Raw genomic sequence first — 15,342 nt, forward strand, 5'->3', positions numbered from 1 at the left:
TTTCACTATCAAATTCCCGTCAAAATCATTTCCCTTGTATTGATGGAAAAGAAAAAAAATCTTGGTTCTAAATATAATATTGTTTATAAACTCAACATACCGTATTAATTGGTCAATCTCCATTGATTGAATTATGAATGCCATAAATTATATTCTAAATATACTTAATATAAAAAGTTATTAATAAAATAATTACGTGTCTAAATATATTTTCTTTAAAATTGAAATGTATATATAAAAGAGTTTTTGTTTAAAAAATACATTAACATTCAATTTTTTGTGGCATCTTCATATTAAAGAAAACTATAATAATTATTTTTATTTTTTTTATAAATATTTAGTCTTAAAAATCATAGACAAATTTTCCATTATTTATATTTATTATAAGGCTATTGTGATAGTTGAACAATAGTGTATGTATAAGAACACATGAAAGTTGTTCAAAAAAAAATTTGTTGTCTTTCTTGTCTATAGTCAAGTATGAAATGTATAACATTTTTGTGAAAAACTTTAGCTACATTTTTCACATCGAAAGACCTCATTATTTTAAATGTTGCTTCCAGTGACATTGCTTCATTATTGTATACCGATGGTAGAACAACCCATTTTCGATTTAAAATTCAAATATATTTGATGATATAAAACGACTATATTTGTAATACATTTATTTACATAATATAAAGAGACTTAATTATTATTTTTATTTATATTAAATTATTCATTTAAATTTATACATTAATTTATTTCGTGTAATACATGGGTTTCTGAAGCTACTTATATAATAACAGGATAATTGCAATTTGCAAGGCCCACTTTATCAACTTGCAGATGAAAGGGACCGGGAAGCACTAAGCAGTAGCACGATAAAAAAGCAAGATAGTAACTTATTTAGAAGTCACGTTTGTATTTGTAGTTCACAATAAATCATAAAATAAATCTAAGTATCTATGTAATTACCTACCATTAAATCCTACGTGTCACTCTTACAATTGATGAGCTCTCGTTACTTTAGCCCGGTTTTGACCCGTTTAAGCTTTAAAATTCGCGGGTCATGGTTCTGATGGGTTTGAATCTGGTGAAACTGATAATCTCTTCACGTTGTCCATCCTCTTCTTATGAATTTTCACAGACCCTATCAAACCCCACCCTTTCCTCGATGTCAACGGCCCGATTACTATGATTCTTATGAAACACATCTTCAACCATACCATGATTACAAGATGTTCGATTACAAGTAGAGGTAGTTGACGACCCAAATCTGGTGTTCTTCACTGGGTTTCAAAACTAAACTAGAGTTTGAAGACGAAACTATTACTTCGATTCCGCGGTCTGTGATTTGAAATGGAGTTATAAAACCAACTGCACAGGTTACAATTTTGGCTAACATCAAGTTTTGCATTATTAACATATTTACATTCCTTTAAATTGTTTGTTTTTGTTCTCAAATTGACTTATTTTCTTTTCATTTTTTGTTTACAATTTTACATAGTTCATCTCATGAACATATTATGTGTTAATCCAAACAATTAAACGAATTGCATCAACAAACTTAAACCAATTATGCTTGCATCTTCATACAATGTTATCAATTCAGTTTTAATATGTTTTTTTTTTTGGATCTTGCAAAGCTAAATTGATGTCAAAAAAGGATCAAATTGTTCATCAAAATAACCATTTTAATACGGCCCATTACGATGGTCATTGCAGCTTCAAATCGTTGATTATAAGGTTATGTTTCATCTTTTTAGTTATTTGGATGCTTCATATGTAGTTAATCGGTATTGTTCAGTAGGTTTTGTTATTCTTTTATTTGTTGATTGAATGCTGTATTGATTTAGGATATTTGTTTTATTATATTTTAATACATTACATTCTGTATGAAGATGAGTGGTAGAAAGAAAAACAATTTGGTATATTTTAGTTTTGACTAGCAAATAATATAACTGTATTTTATGAACATTGTTACTTTTGGTTGATCGTTTACTTTTTGTCTCCTTCTGTTCACTGTTTGATGGAGTCAGAAAGTGGAGGCATGGCAGCGGTTTTTGTTGGGCTGAAAGCTCGGTACACGGGGCCGTGGAGAAGATGAATTTTAAACGTAAAGGTGGGCTACAAGAATATATAGAGTGCATGTTTGTTTCTATAAATCTGGTATTCGCATTCATTTTTTAATGGGTTTATTACTTTTGTTTTACTTATTTCAGGAATTATATTTTGGAATGAGGATGAAACGTGCATATTACCTCTGTTAGAACATGTAACATCTGATATTAATATTTCAGATGAGGATGATATTGGTGCGGCATTCTGTTGCTGACATGGATAAATTGATCAAACTAACATGTAAGCCTGCATTTTAAGAAATTGTATTTTTATATACAGTTATGCATACACATTATGTATATGGTAGAAATAGTCTTTAGTGTTAATTTTGGTTCAATTTGGTGAGTTAATTTTTGATATTATGCATATACTTAAATATTGTAAATTGGTTTTTGTTGCACGTGTAATCCCATATTAACCAATTTATTGAATTTGTTGGTGGGTTAAAGTGAGTTGAGGTTAAGGAAATATAGGTAATTTTGGATTGGTTTAAAAATATAGTGTAAGTTTTATAGGTAAGGCCAATAGAAATATGAAGTTTAAAGTTAGATTTGTGACACACTAAGACAATTGTATTTATTTATTAAAATTATATAAGATGGTTATATTTATTTTTGTATAGGTAAAAGATTTAGGCAGGAAAAACGAAGGAAGGTGATGATCATGTGGGGTTGTGAACAATTTAATGAAGTTTCTAGGATATGGAGGGATGCTCTCATCATGTGTTATTGGTTTTACTTAATCTCAGGTTCATGTGATCATATCAGTTGATGATCATAGCTCTATTGTTACTAATAGTGTTTGTAAAATGATTCATCATGTACAGATGAAAGGCCTAATGGGCTGGAAGAAGGTGTTCGGCTTCTTTGGGCTACTGCAAGAAGAAACAGTTTTTCACAGTTTGGAATCCAAATCAAAGGATGCTAAAAAGAAGCGGGAATTAATCAAGTCAAGGGTTGAATGTTGACATAAATTGTGACCGATTAGTCCAGTATATACAACTTAATATACATGACTACAATAGAGCAACCTCCAAAGAAAGCGCCCCATCGCAACAAGCAGCAACACTACCGATGGTATCAACATTGCCATCCCCACCGAAAGCGAACAAACAGAAATAAAAAAATCTATAAAAATGTGGTGTTGAATTGTGGCGATTTGATATGTCGGTGACGATAATGGTATTGGAGCTGTAATCGGAGATAGAGACTCGCCACTGGCATGACACTATTAGGTTTAACACTTTGGGCTTCATCCAAAACTGCATAAAAGTGACCCGTTGATAAGTGAATGGAAACTGGTCAATACAGTAGTTTTTTATTTGTTTGTCAACTCAAATTGGATGGTTGACTTAGTTAAAAAGTTTGTTCGGGTAATATTGACACATTCATTAGCATGTCTGTCTAACTTATTTTATTATAAATAAGCAAAAATATATATTAGTTTTGCAATTAATGGACATCCCTTAAGCATGCTGTTGAAAATGATACTGGGCAAGAAGGCAATATGGGAATCTCTGAAAATATGATGTAGTGCTTGAAATTGAAGGTCAAAATTAAAGTCAAATCTATGTAGACTTATGAGGTTGCTGTTGTGAATAGGAAATTTGTAAGACTAAATTTGTTTGAAGAAAAATAAGTTACTCAATTTTGATTTCCAAGTTTCCAAATTAATTTGGACAGTTTTAAGTCAGTTTATTGACTCTGACCATCTAGATTTGAAGTCAAATAATGAAAACGAATAAACTCAAATCAAACTAAAATGAAACTAAAACCCAATACCGAATCGAAACAAAAACAAAACCTAAACAAATTGAAACAAAACCAACAACCAAACATCTGAATTCGAAAATAAACGAAACTAAAAATCCGAAACCAAAAACAAAAATTGTTTCTTTTGATTGAATAAATATGAGATTGAAATCTCTAACTCAAAGAAAGAACGTCATGCCTGCTCAAACCCTCAATCTTTGATCGATCACTAAGAAAAATCACAAAACAACCCAATACCCTACAATACTTCCATTTAACAACATTGGCCATCGAAGATTCAAACTATTTGTTTTGATTTATAAACAACGACTGAGTTGGGGTTTCTTAGAAGACGATAAACCGACGTTTGTGTTTAATAAACAGGAGAAGGTTTTCTTAAAAGATGTTCTAATATCGTTCCACATGTGATATTCAAACAACAACTGCAAATAATTACACCTATTTTTCAAATAAAAAAAACAAGTCATAAATAGTAAAATTTAAAACACATAGTTTGAATATATGTACAAAATTTTAAATATATATACATTATTAATAATAATAATAAAACATCTTAAAAGTTCGTTTTTGCATATGATTAGGAACAACACATCACAAAAAAATATACTAATATATAGCTCATTAATGTAATAAAGAAAACAAACATTAAACCTGGCGAAAGTATTACATGCTACATAATTCTTAAATCATAACAATAATTCTATAAGCCTAAAAACTATACATAAACTCTAACCAAACTATAAAGTCATGTAAGTACAAAACAAGGTTGCAACAACAAGCTTATACAAACATACTAAAAACCCATAAACTAAACTTAAACTCTAACTATAAACAGATCAAAATTTATTGATTTATGTAACCTTTCTTTTTAATACAAAATCTACACCGCAAAGTTTATGTTTAAGTAGAAATCTAAACATATCATAATAGAAAATTATATATTCACACGAATATAAAATTTTTTGAATAAATCCGCGTAACACACGGGCTAAAAGCTAGTAAATAAATAAATGAAAGAAAGAGAGTTTTCTTTAAACAATTTTCTTTTTGAAAAATTACAAAGGTATTCACTTTCCTGATATTCCTATACATACATAAGCATTTCACTCTCAGACTGTCGTTGTGGGCTAACTAGGTGCGTCAAGAGAGGGCCGCGTCAGTTCTAAGTGGCGCCAAGAGTAGGGGTTGTAGCCTCTTAAGTCTTAACATCATCTTCATCAAATGACGTGTGCGGTCCATCCCATAACAACCAATCAATTTTTCCTTTTTAGCTAACCCACAATGCGTTACTCAAATGTTGTCTGGTTAAATTCCTATTGTCTACATAACAATGATGTGACGTTTTGACTAGCACAAATTAACTAGCTCACAACACATGGTCTTATAGCTAGACCGTCACAACCACAAGATCACATGTTAACTTTTTTTCAGAAAACAAAATAAAAGATGATGCGCAACCTTGTTATCATCAAATATCATGAAATATGAGGTGTAAAATAACATGGCATTATATCCAGTGTTGTAAAAATCGCTAGTCGCTAGTCGGGCGATGGGGTGGGAATTAGCGATTAGTTGAGATTAATCGGGATTAATTGGATCGGACTTTAATGTATATTTTTCAGTTTTATATATACACGTACACATTTTTATATTTAATTTTCAGTTTTATACACACACAAACATATTTTGGCCTAAATTGAGTGAAATCTCGATGGAAAGCCTTGGTATTTGCTGGAATTTTACCGAAAACCGCTGATTCTGGTCGGAATCTCGCCGGAAACCGATGATTTTGGCCGGATTTGACCGTTGATCGATTAATTGCCCGACTAGCCCAAAATTAATCAGTGAAGTGGGATTAATTAGTATCTAGTCGGGATTTTTACAACTCTGATTATGGGTGTGTTTGGCAAAGGGCTTTTAGGAGCTTTTTAGGGGCTTTAAGCTACAAGCTTTTAGCAAAAGCTTCTATCTAATAAAAAGTCTTGTTTGGTAAGAGGAGCTTAAAGCTTTTAAAGGATGAGAAAAAGCTCTAAATTGAAACGCTACTATAGGTAGCGTTTGAGAAAAAGCTCTACAAGCTTTTACATTTGAATTTACAAGTCTGGTACTTGAACTTATATCAATTTTTGTATAATTTATATAATAGTTACACATTCAACCCTTATTCAAAACTAACTACCCCCATGACTTTTTTAGGATCCATAACTTTTTTACACGTTAATAATTTTTTAAACAAATTACATCATAAAAACGAGCATTTTATTCTCTTTAATTTGAGTATGATATTGCTATACTTCTTTAACTTTAAAAAATTAACATACTACGTGATTATCGGTTAGGATAGGTAAAAAATCGAGTCAGATGAGCTCGAGTCATGTATAAGACCAAATTAGGAGTCGAGTCAGATGAACTTGAGTCATGTGTAAGACCAAATTACGGTCAGAACGAGTCGATACAAAAATGGTTAAATTAGTTCGATTCGTGTCGGTACGCTTTTGAGTCGAAAGGGGTCAGGTCAGAAACATATTTCAGATTAAAATAGTGCATGTTCAGAAAGGGATTCATATCAAAATATGTTGGTTTAAAAAAATTATCTATTTGAAAATTACTGTATATTTCAGCTTTGTTTCTTGATTTTCGACATCATTTACAAGCTTACTGCTTTTCCATGAATTACACGTCTACATTTAGGTTATGTATGCACTGTCATCAGGTGAATCATGTACCGACACTGATTATGCGGTTGATGTTAGGTTGTGCGCCCATTCCGCCGCACCACGCGGGCACCCAGCTAGTTTTATTAAAAGCTACTGCTACTCTGCCAAACACCTAAATATTTAAAAGCTACAGCTAATAGCTACCAGCTTCTAGCTTTCAGCTTCCAGCCTTCAGCTAACAGCTTACAGCTAACAGCTACCAGCGAGTTTTGCCAAACATACCTTATATCACATCACCACTTAAGGTTAGTTCCATGCTCATACGAATTTAGTTTTTATAATCTTTATTGTCAATTTTCTACGCCATTTAGTCAATATTGATTTATGTTGATTTATGTGAACAAATTTGTCTTCTTATATATATATATATATATATATATATATATATATATATATTCTATCCTCATCCCTATAAAACAAGTGTATGTATGTTTGTGACATTGTGTAAATTAATCTCTATGGCTTCTAGGCCTGTTCACGAGTCGAGCCGAGCCCGAGCCAAGGCAAGCTCAAGCTCGGCTCGATAATCAATCGAGCTGGCTCGGCTCGAGCTCGAGCTCTTAATCGAGCTAAAAATTTGAGCTCAAGCTCGGCTCGGTTTTAATCGAGCCGAGCCCGAGCTCTTAATCGAGCTAAAAATTTGAGCTCAACCTCGGCTCGGTTCGGCTCGATTTGGCTCGAGTTTACCTGTAATAATAAAAATTATATGCAACCATCAAGCTAAACTAAATAAATATGGCGTTAAGATCAACACCAACCAAATACAAACTAAAAAAATACGTCTAATAACACCATCGAAAACAAAATATGTTCAACAAGTGTAAACCAAACCAAATACAAAATTAAGCAGAGAAGTATTATCTATGAGCGACGGCCGATGGCGGAGGTGAATATGAGCGGCTAGAGTTAGGGTGAAAATGGAACGTATACTGATTATTGAGTGTGTGAACTATGAAGTATCATCTCTCAGTTACTCAGTATATGAAATTATGAATATGAACTATGGAGTGAGAAATGAAATTGAGCTGAATTAAAGGAAAGCCCATGTGTTAAAACAATTGGGCTCGATAATTATATGCATGTATGTATATATATATATAATAAATTAAAATAAAATAGTTCGAGCCAATCGAGCGAGCTCGAGTCGAGCCGGGGCTAGCTCAGGCTCGGCTCGTTTAGAAATCGAGTCGAGCTAGGCTCGGCTCGTTTACAATCGAGCCGATTTCGAGCGAGCTTTCTCCGAGCTTTTTTCGAGCGGGTTTCGAGCGAGCTTCGAGCCGTGAGCTTTTTGAACAGCCCTAATGGCTTCTAACCAAAAAAACAAGCCACATGCCATATTCATCCCAGACAAGGCCACCTCAACCCAATGTTAAAACTAGCCAAACTCCTCCACTCCAAAGGCTTCCTCATAACCATTGTCAACACCGAATTCACTCACCGTCGTCTCCTCAAATCGCAAGGCTTCAAATCCCTTAACTCGATCCCCACGTTTCGGTTTGAAGCCATTCCCGATGGCCTTACACCGCCCGAGAACACCGAGGTGACACAAAATGTGTATGACATATGTAGGTCCACACAAGAAAATTGTTTAGAGCTGTTTAAAAGGCTTGTTGTTAAGTTGAGTGAGACGTTTGCACCGGTGACGTGTATAGTGTTTGATTTTCTTATGGGGTTTACACTTGATGCTGCTAAAGAATTTGGTATTCCTGAGTTTATATTTTCTACTGGTGGTGTTGGTGCTTTGTTATGTAGTGAACAATTTCCAAGTCTACTTGAGTAGGGGTGTTCATCGGATCGGATAACGGATTATTCGGATTTGAAAATTTTTGGACCCTATCCGAAATCCGATCCGAATAAGAAATATTCCTATCCGATCCGAATCTATCCGAATTCAATTCGGATCGGATTCGGATAATATCCGAATAATCCGAAATTATCCGAATAAACCGAAATAAACCTAAAAAATTTTCCTATTTTTTTGTTCCTAACATTTAATAGTTTAGAATCACAATAAAAACACAAAACGAAATATTACTCTTAACACAAATTTAGAGTTTAAACTTCAAATAATAGTCTAAAAAATATACCAAACCGGAAAATACCACTAAAAACATGTTTTTTATTCGGATTAAGCGGATATCCGAATAATCCGAACAATCCGAATTTTTTAAAACCGCATATCCGAATCCGATCCGAATCCGAATTAGTTATTCGGATATTTGGATTGATCCGATCCGAATATCCGAATAAGAATTTGGATCGGTTTATTTAGGTTTTGGTTTCGGTTCTGATTTCGGATTTTTTCGGATTTTTTGAACATCCCTATACTTTAGAAGGGGTTGATGCCACTTAAAGGTAAGTTGAACTTTTTTTTTTTGAGGTTTCTCTATTATGTTATTAGTTGTGGTTGATAGGTATTGGGAAAAGTCATAGTATGGTTTGTATTATATTATTTTGATGGAAAGACAAGCAAATTTTGACTAGGCAACCAATATATCTATAAAACACGTGAGAAGGATAGAAAATATATAATATAAGAAGTGGATGTGTGGTTTAGAAAAATGGAAAAATCTAAAAAAACAAAACTGAAAAAAAGACAAAATAAAAAGAGAAAATTACTGTTTGCGTCCTTTTAGTTTATGGGCAGAGTCACATTGAGTCCCCAAGAAAAAAAATGAACTGATTGGGTCCTTGTGGTTTCAAAAGTGACCCGAATGAGTCCATGCCGTTAAGTTTCCATTAAAAAAAGAGTTGAAATTACCAATATGCCCTTTCATAAGATTCATATGAGTCCATGTAGTTTGTGGTCGTGCTCAGTTTTAGTCCCTCATTATAAATTTCCCTCCACACTATTTTAAAAAAGAAAACTAATCAAACTGGACTATTTTTTTAACAAAACTAATCAAACCGAACAACTTTTTTTTAACATAAACTAATCGATCCGAACTATTTTTTATCAAAACTAATTGAACCGAACTATTTTTTTAACAATAACTAATCGAATCGAACTACTTTTTTAACAAACAAAATCTAATCGAACCAAACTTCTTTTTTTAACCAAACTAATTGAACCGAACTAATTTTTGTTCAACTAGATTTTTTTAAGTAGTTAGGTTCGGTTGGTTTTGTTAAAAAATGGAGTTTGGTTCGATTAGTTTTGTTTAAAAGAGTAGTTCGTTTCTATTAGTTTTGTTAAGAAAAGGTAGTTTGGCTTGATTAGTTTAGTTAATAAAATAGTTCAGTTTGATTAGTCTGGTTAAAAAAAAGTAGTTCGGTTCGATTAGTAATCGTTTAAAAAGTTGTACGGTTCGATTAGTTTTTGTTAAAAAAAAGTAGTTCATTCTGTTAAAAAATAATTCGGTTCGATTAGTTTTTGTTGAAAAAGTCTTGCGATTCAATTAGGTTTGTTAAAAAAAGTCCAGTTCGATTAGTTTTCTTTTAAAAAATAGAATGGAGCGAAATTTATAATTAGGGACTAAAGCTGAACATGACCACAAACCACAGGGACTCACATAATCTTATGAAAGGGCATATTGGTAACTTCAACTTTTTTTTGGATGGAAGCTTAACGACAGGGACTCATTCGGGTCACTTTTCAAACCACATGGATTCATGTAACATCCTAAAAATTTTAATGATGAATAAAGGAAGTTATGTTTAGTGATTTCGCGTAATTAATTAATATCGGGTAGGGAGCGGGTCTTGGACGTGGATTAATTGAGATGGGTTAAATGAGAATGGGATTTCAGGGATATAAATACCCCCAAAATCCCAAAATATCTTCATTTTCACCAAACTCCCTAACACCCCAAAACACACACACACACCACACGCATACCGCCGCCGGCCGGCCGAGCCAAGGGAAGAGTCGGGCAGGTCCGAGAGAGAGCGATTAGTGTACTAGCAAGTAAACGAGATCCAAACAAGCCCAAAAAGGTATGATTCTTGATCTTTGAAGTTTAAAGATCCAAGCTTTTTTAGTGTATTAGAGACCGAAAATGGTCGGGAAGCGTAGTGGGTGATATTGAACCATAGCAAGGGTGTTAAAATCGCTCAAAATGCTGGAAAGAAACCGAACAGCGGCTGTCTGGGCAACTTCGCCTGCATCTGGGCAACTTCGCCTTCAAAGCGATGAACTTCGCCTGCAAGCTAAGTTCGCCTGATGAACTTCGCCTGCAAGCTAAGTTCGCCTGATGACAACTTCGCCTGAGGCCAAGTTCGCCTGATGACAACTTCGCCTAAAGCCAAGTTTGCCTGATGACAACTTCGCCTAAAGCCAAGTTCGCCTGATGACAACTTCGCCTAAAGCTAAGTTCGCCTAAGGTTTAACTTCGCCTAAAGCCAAGTTCGATTAGGAAGTAAACTAAAAATCTAATGAAAAATGTGTTAAGACAGTTAATGGAAATAAAATTTTTCCAAGCTGACCTGGCAGCTCGACCCCAGCCAGGGGCTCTGCCCCTTGGACCCTGCTAGGGGCTGCCGCCCCTAGACCCCGCTGCCAGGGGCGCTGCCCCCGGACCCCCGTTCGTTGTGGGTCATATAAAGATAGACATACATTATGAGAAGTGATAGTTAATTGATACGTATACTTGTTATACAGTCAGCCGTGCACAACTGAAGAAAGGAATTACGATTAACGGTGAACGTAACCGTGTTCAGGTGAGTTTCTAGCCCCATTTATGTGTTATGTTTTCGGGGCTGTGTGCATACTCAATATGTTTGTTAATACGCTTATCCTGAGAGATAAGTGTATGCCTTATGTGAATAATGTGAAATGTATGAATGATGGCTTGACGGTACGTGAACGATCTTCGGATATTGCACGTACTGTCAGGTTGTAACGCTAAGTATAAGATGAGTATGATATGTATGCTTATGTGTATGAACGTGATAAAGTTAATAAAAGAAGGAAATGACGGTTGCATGGTTGTATGGTTACGAAAAGGGTACCGAGCCCTAATAATACTCGAGGTATGATGTATGGTTGTACGGTAACGAAGAGGGAATCGAACCCTACTAATATTCGAGAACTAGGGAACCGAACCCTACTAATATTCGAAAACTAGGGACCAGACCCTTATAATATCTGTGATGTTAGGGACCAGACCCTTATAATATCTGTGATGTTAGGGAATCGAACCCTTCTAATATTCGAAACTAGGGACCAGACCCTTATAATATCTGTGATGGTAGGGACCAGACCCTTATAATATCTGTGATGTTAGGGAATCGAACCCTTCTAATATTCGAAAACTAGGGACCAGACCCTTATAATATCTGTGAGGTTATAGGGCGAAAGGCTCTTTAAAACGTATGATTATGTATGTAAAGAAAGTATGAAGGTAAAAATGAAAGTAAAAGCACTTAAGTGTGTATGAAAGAAAGTTAAGAGGTTAAGTATGAAGTGTAAAGAATGTATTGTATGATTATGTGATTAACTAGAACTCACTCAGCGTAGCTGACTTTTAGTATGCACGCAGGTGAGTAGGATGAGACAGCTGGCTTGAGCGGGGACACATGGCAGAAGAATAAGAGCCTGGCATCTGAAGACTTACGATGTTTTAATTTTAATGTTTTAATGTGAAAGACAAAGGACGTTTTGAGACAAGTTATGAAATATTGTAATGTTTTATGAAAGTTTTATATTCCGCGTAAATGTTTTAATTAACTCTGATATTTAGAACTGTGTTTATGAGTAAATCGAACACGAAAGTAGGGTTACCGGTAACGGGGCCTTTCAATTCAATCAGTTCATTTTTTTCTCGAGGACTCAATGTGACTCCGTCCTCAAACCACAGGGACGCAAACAATAATTTTCTCAAATAAAAAGAAGGAAATACGCATTATCTTCCTGAGGTGTAGCCATCAATAATGTCTGTGTAGGCCGGCTCCAAAGGAGCCTATATTTCAACGTATGGTCAGTTATGGAGGTGTACAAAATTGGTTATTTTTACAAACGAAAATGTTTGATTTTACATATTCTGAAACGGTTTGGGTCAAACCGTTGAAACCGGTTTAAGAATAGAAGTAGCCAAACTGATCCGGACCTGATTCGGGTCGGATTTAAACTGGGTTGACCGGTTTTAACCGGTTTAAGACAAGAAAACGATTTAAAAACCAGTTTGGGTTTGGTTTTAACTGGTTCGGTTTGGATTCTAGTTAACCGGTTCCAAACCGGTTTTTTTGTACACCTAGCACCTCTAGTTAATTATGGTGTCTACTTGGATGGGCTTCAAAGTAACGTCTTGGCCATATCATTAGGTTTAGACTCCTCTGTAGCTTATGTGTGACACATGTTGCTTTATAATGGTGCAAAATCATTATTCATAAGATTCATTGTTAGGCTTAACTAGTGTCTAGTGTAGGGATGGCAAAGAAACCCGAACTCGATGGGAAAACCCGAAAACCCGACGGGTTTGGGATTTCTATTATACCCGATTACCCGTCCCGATTACCCGATAACATAAACCCATTTACCCGATTATATACCACATGTACCCGATATAGATTATTATATTATAAATATACTATAATCCAAATAAATTATTTGTTGAAACTTGGTTATGTTAATTATTTGAGATATTTATCCTTATGGTAACCATCTTTGTAATCGATTAATTATATTTTGTCAAAACTTTGCGGGTTTTGAGCCGGGTATACCCGACGGGTATTTTATCAAAACCCGATAGAAAACCCGAAACCCGATAGGAACACCCGAAACCCGACGGGTAATTACCCGATTAAAACCCGACGGGTTTGGGATGGACTTTAATAACCTGGTATGAGTTTGGGAATACCTAAACCCGACCCATTGCCATCCATAGTCTAGTGAGGCTAAGAGAGATATTTGTCGCTTTCTCGTTGAATATATATGGTTTTGTCTTTTGAAATCATGAATTTTGATGCCTATTTTGGACTTTTCAATGGTCTAACTTGTCTATTTTAGAGATGTTCTAATTGTCATATAGACATTTACAAATCGTAAAGGGATGTTTTTACTAGAATATATATTAATGTGACAAACTTACTTGTATAGAATGTTAAATCTCATGACTATTATGGTTTATTTCACATAAAAATAAAATTCATCCTCAGTTAAAATATATATGCAATGTTTCATTTTAAGTAACAACTTTTGTAATAAATTTTTTTTATTTTATTATTACAGATCCAAGTTATCTAGTAAATGGCTATTTGGACACAATAGTAGATTCTATGCCAGGCATGAATGGCATACCTCTTAAATATATCCCACCCTTCATTAGATACATTAGCCCTGGATATGAATTCATGGTTGAATTCACAAATACACAAATCAAGAAAGCGGAAAACGGCTTCGGGTATTATTTTCAACACGTTCGTTGATCTAGATCACGACGTTTTGGACTCGCTAGCTTCGGTATTTCCACCATGTTATGGAATCGGTCCGTTACATTTACTAGAAAAAAACATAGCTGATAAAACCCTGGCATCCATCGGGTCGAACCTTTGGAAAGACGAGCCCGAATGTTTAAAATGGCTAGACACACAAGCACCATCCTCGGTTGTGTATGTAAATTTCTGTAGCATCACTGTCATGACACCTAAACAAATGGTGGAGTTTTGTTGGGGCCTCGCGAATAGCAAACATCCGTTTTTGTGGATAATGCGGTCGGGTCTTGTGGGGGGTGAGTCGGACGGGGTTCCATTAGAGTTTTTTCAAGAGACAAGTGGTCGAGGAATGTTGGCGGGATGGTGCCCACAGGAACAAGTTATAAACCATCCGTCAGTAGGAGGGTTTTTGACACATATTGGATGGAACTCGACAATTGAGAGTATTTCAAGTGGAGTGCCAATGATTTGTTGGCCATTTTTCTCGGACCAGTTCCCGAATTGTTGGCTATGTTGCACGAAATGGGGAGTTGCGATGGAGATCGATAGCGATGTTAAACGGGATGAAGTGGAGAGGCTCGTTATCGAGTTGATGGCAGGAGAAAAGGGGATGGGAATGAGGAAGAATGCTATGGATTGGAAGAACAAGGCTAATGATGCAAGTAGTGTTCCTAATGGTTCTTTTGTGATTAAGCTTGAGAATCTGATTCATCAACTAAAGCTAGATCAACATTGATTGATGATTCATTAATATAAGTGTCCCTAAAAGTTTTATCTTTTAATTGTATGTTATTGTTTATTTACTGACTAGTATAGAGTTATACTGAGATAAAACACTTATTTGTTTGCTGGTCAGGTTTGACATATATGCCATTGTTCCACATTTTCTTTGTTTAAAATTTGATATAAAGTTGGAAGCAACATCATGCGAACTACTATAATGCAAGTACAATCAAGACTCTAGAGTTTACTAAAGGGATACCTATCTGATTGAGAAATTGTTATGTATGTATTGAACTGAATCTTAAGAGTTTACTAAAGGGACAACTAATTGACTGAGAGATTGTTAACAGCTTGGTTTTATCCAAGCGTGAGGGTGAAGATGAGATGTTGTTCCCATGAAAGCCCACTTTCTTCATAACTAGACGTGCTAAACCTTCTTGCACCTAGAGAATAGAGCACCATCATCCCGCTCTTTGAATGGAAGCGCGAAAAGTAAATCACGTTTGCCATATATGGTAGCTTGGATTCGACACAAATGCATGCCTCATCACAAACATAAATTGTGTTCCTTCCTAGACTTTCTGTTTTCTCCCAAACTGCTGAATCATTCGTTGAGAGTTTGAATACCTCAACCTACTCTCCAAACTCACCAACAA

The 15,342-nt window shown here is 34.9% G+C and overlaps 1 pseudogene; it reads left to right on the forward strand.

Annotated features, from left to right (window-relative positions):
* The first annotated feature begins 7,893 nt into the window (after window positions 1–7,893).
* LOC143570154 (7-deoxyloganetin glucosyltransferase-like) lies at window positions 7,894–14,999 on the forward strand (annotated as a pseudogene).
* The last annotated feature ends 343 nt before the right edge of the window (window positions 15,000–15,342 follow it).

This window comes from Bidens hawaiensis, unplaced genomic scaffold (genome assembly GCF_021521415.1).
Source record: "Bidens hawaiensis isolate Kalapana, Puna unplaced genomic scaffold, B.hawaiensis_p1.1 tig00024841_1, whole genome shotgun sequence".
Taxonomy (NCBI): Eukaryota; Viridiplantae; Streptophyta; class Magnoliopsida; order Asterales; family Asteraceae; genus Bidens; species Bidens hawaiensis.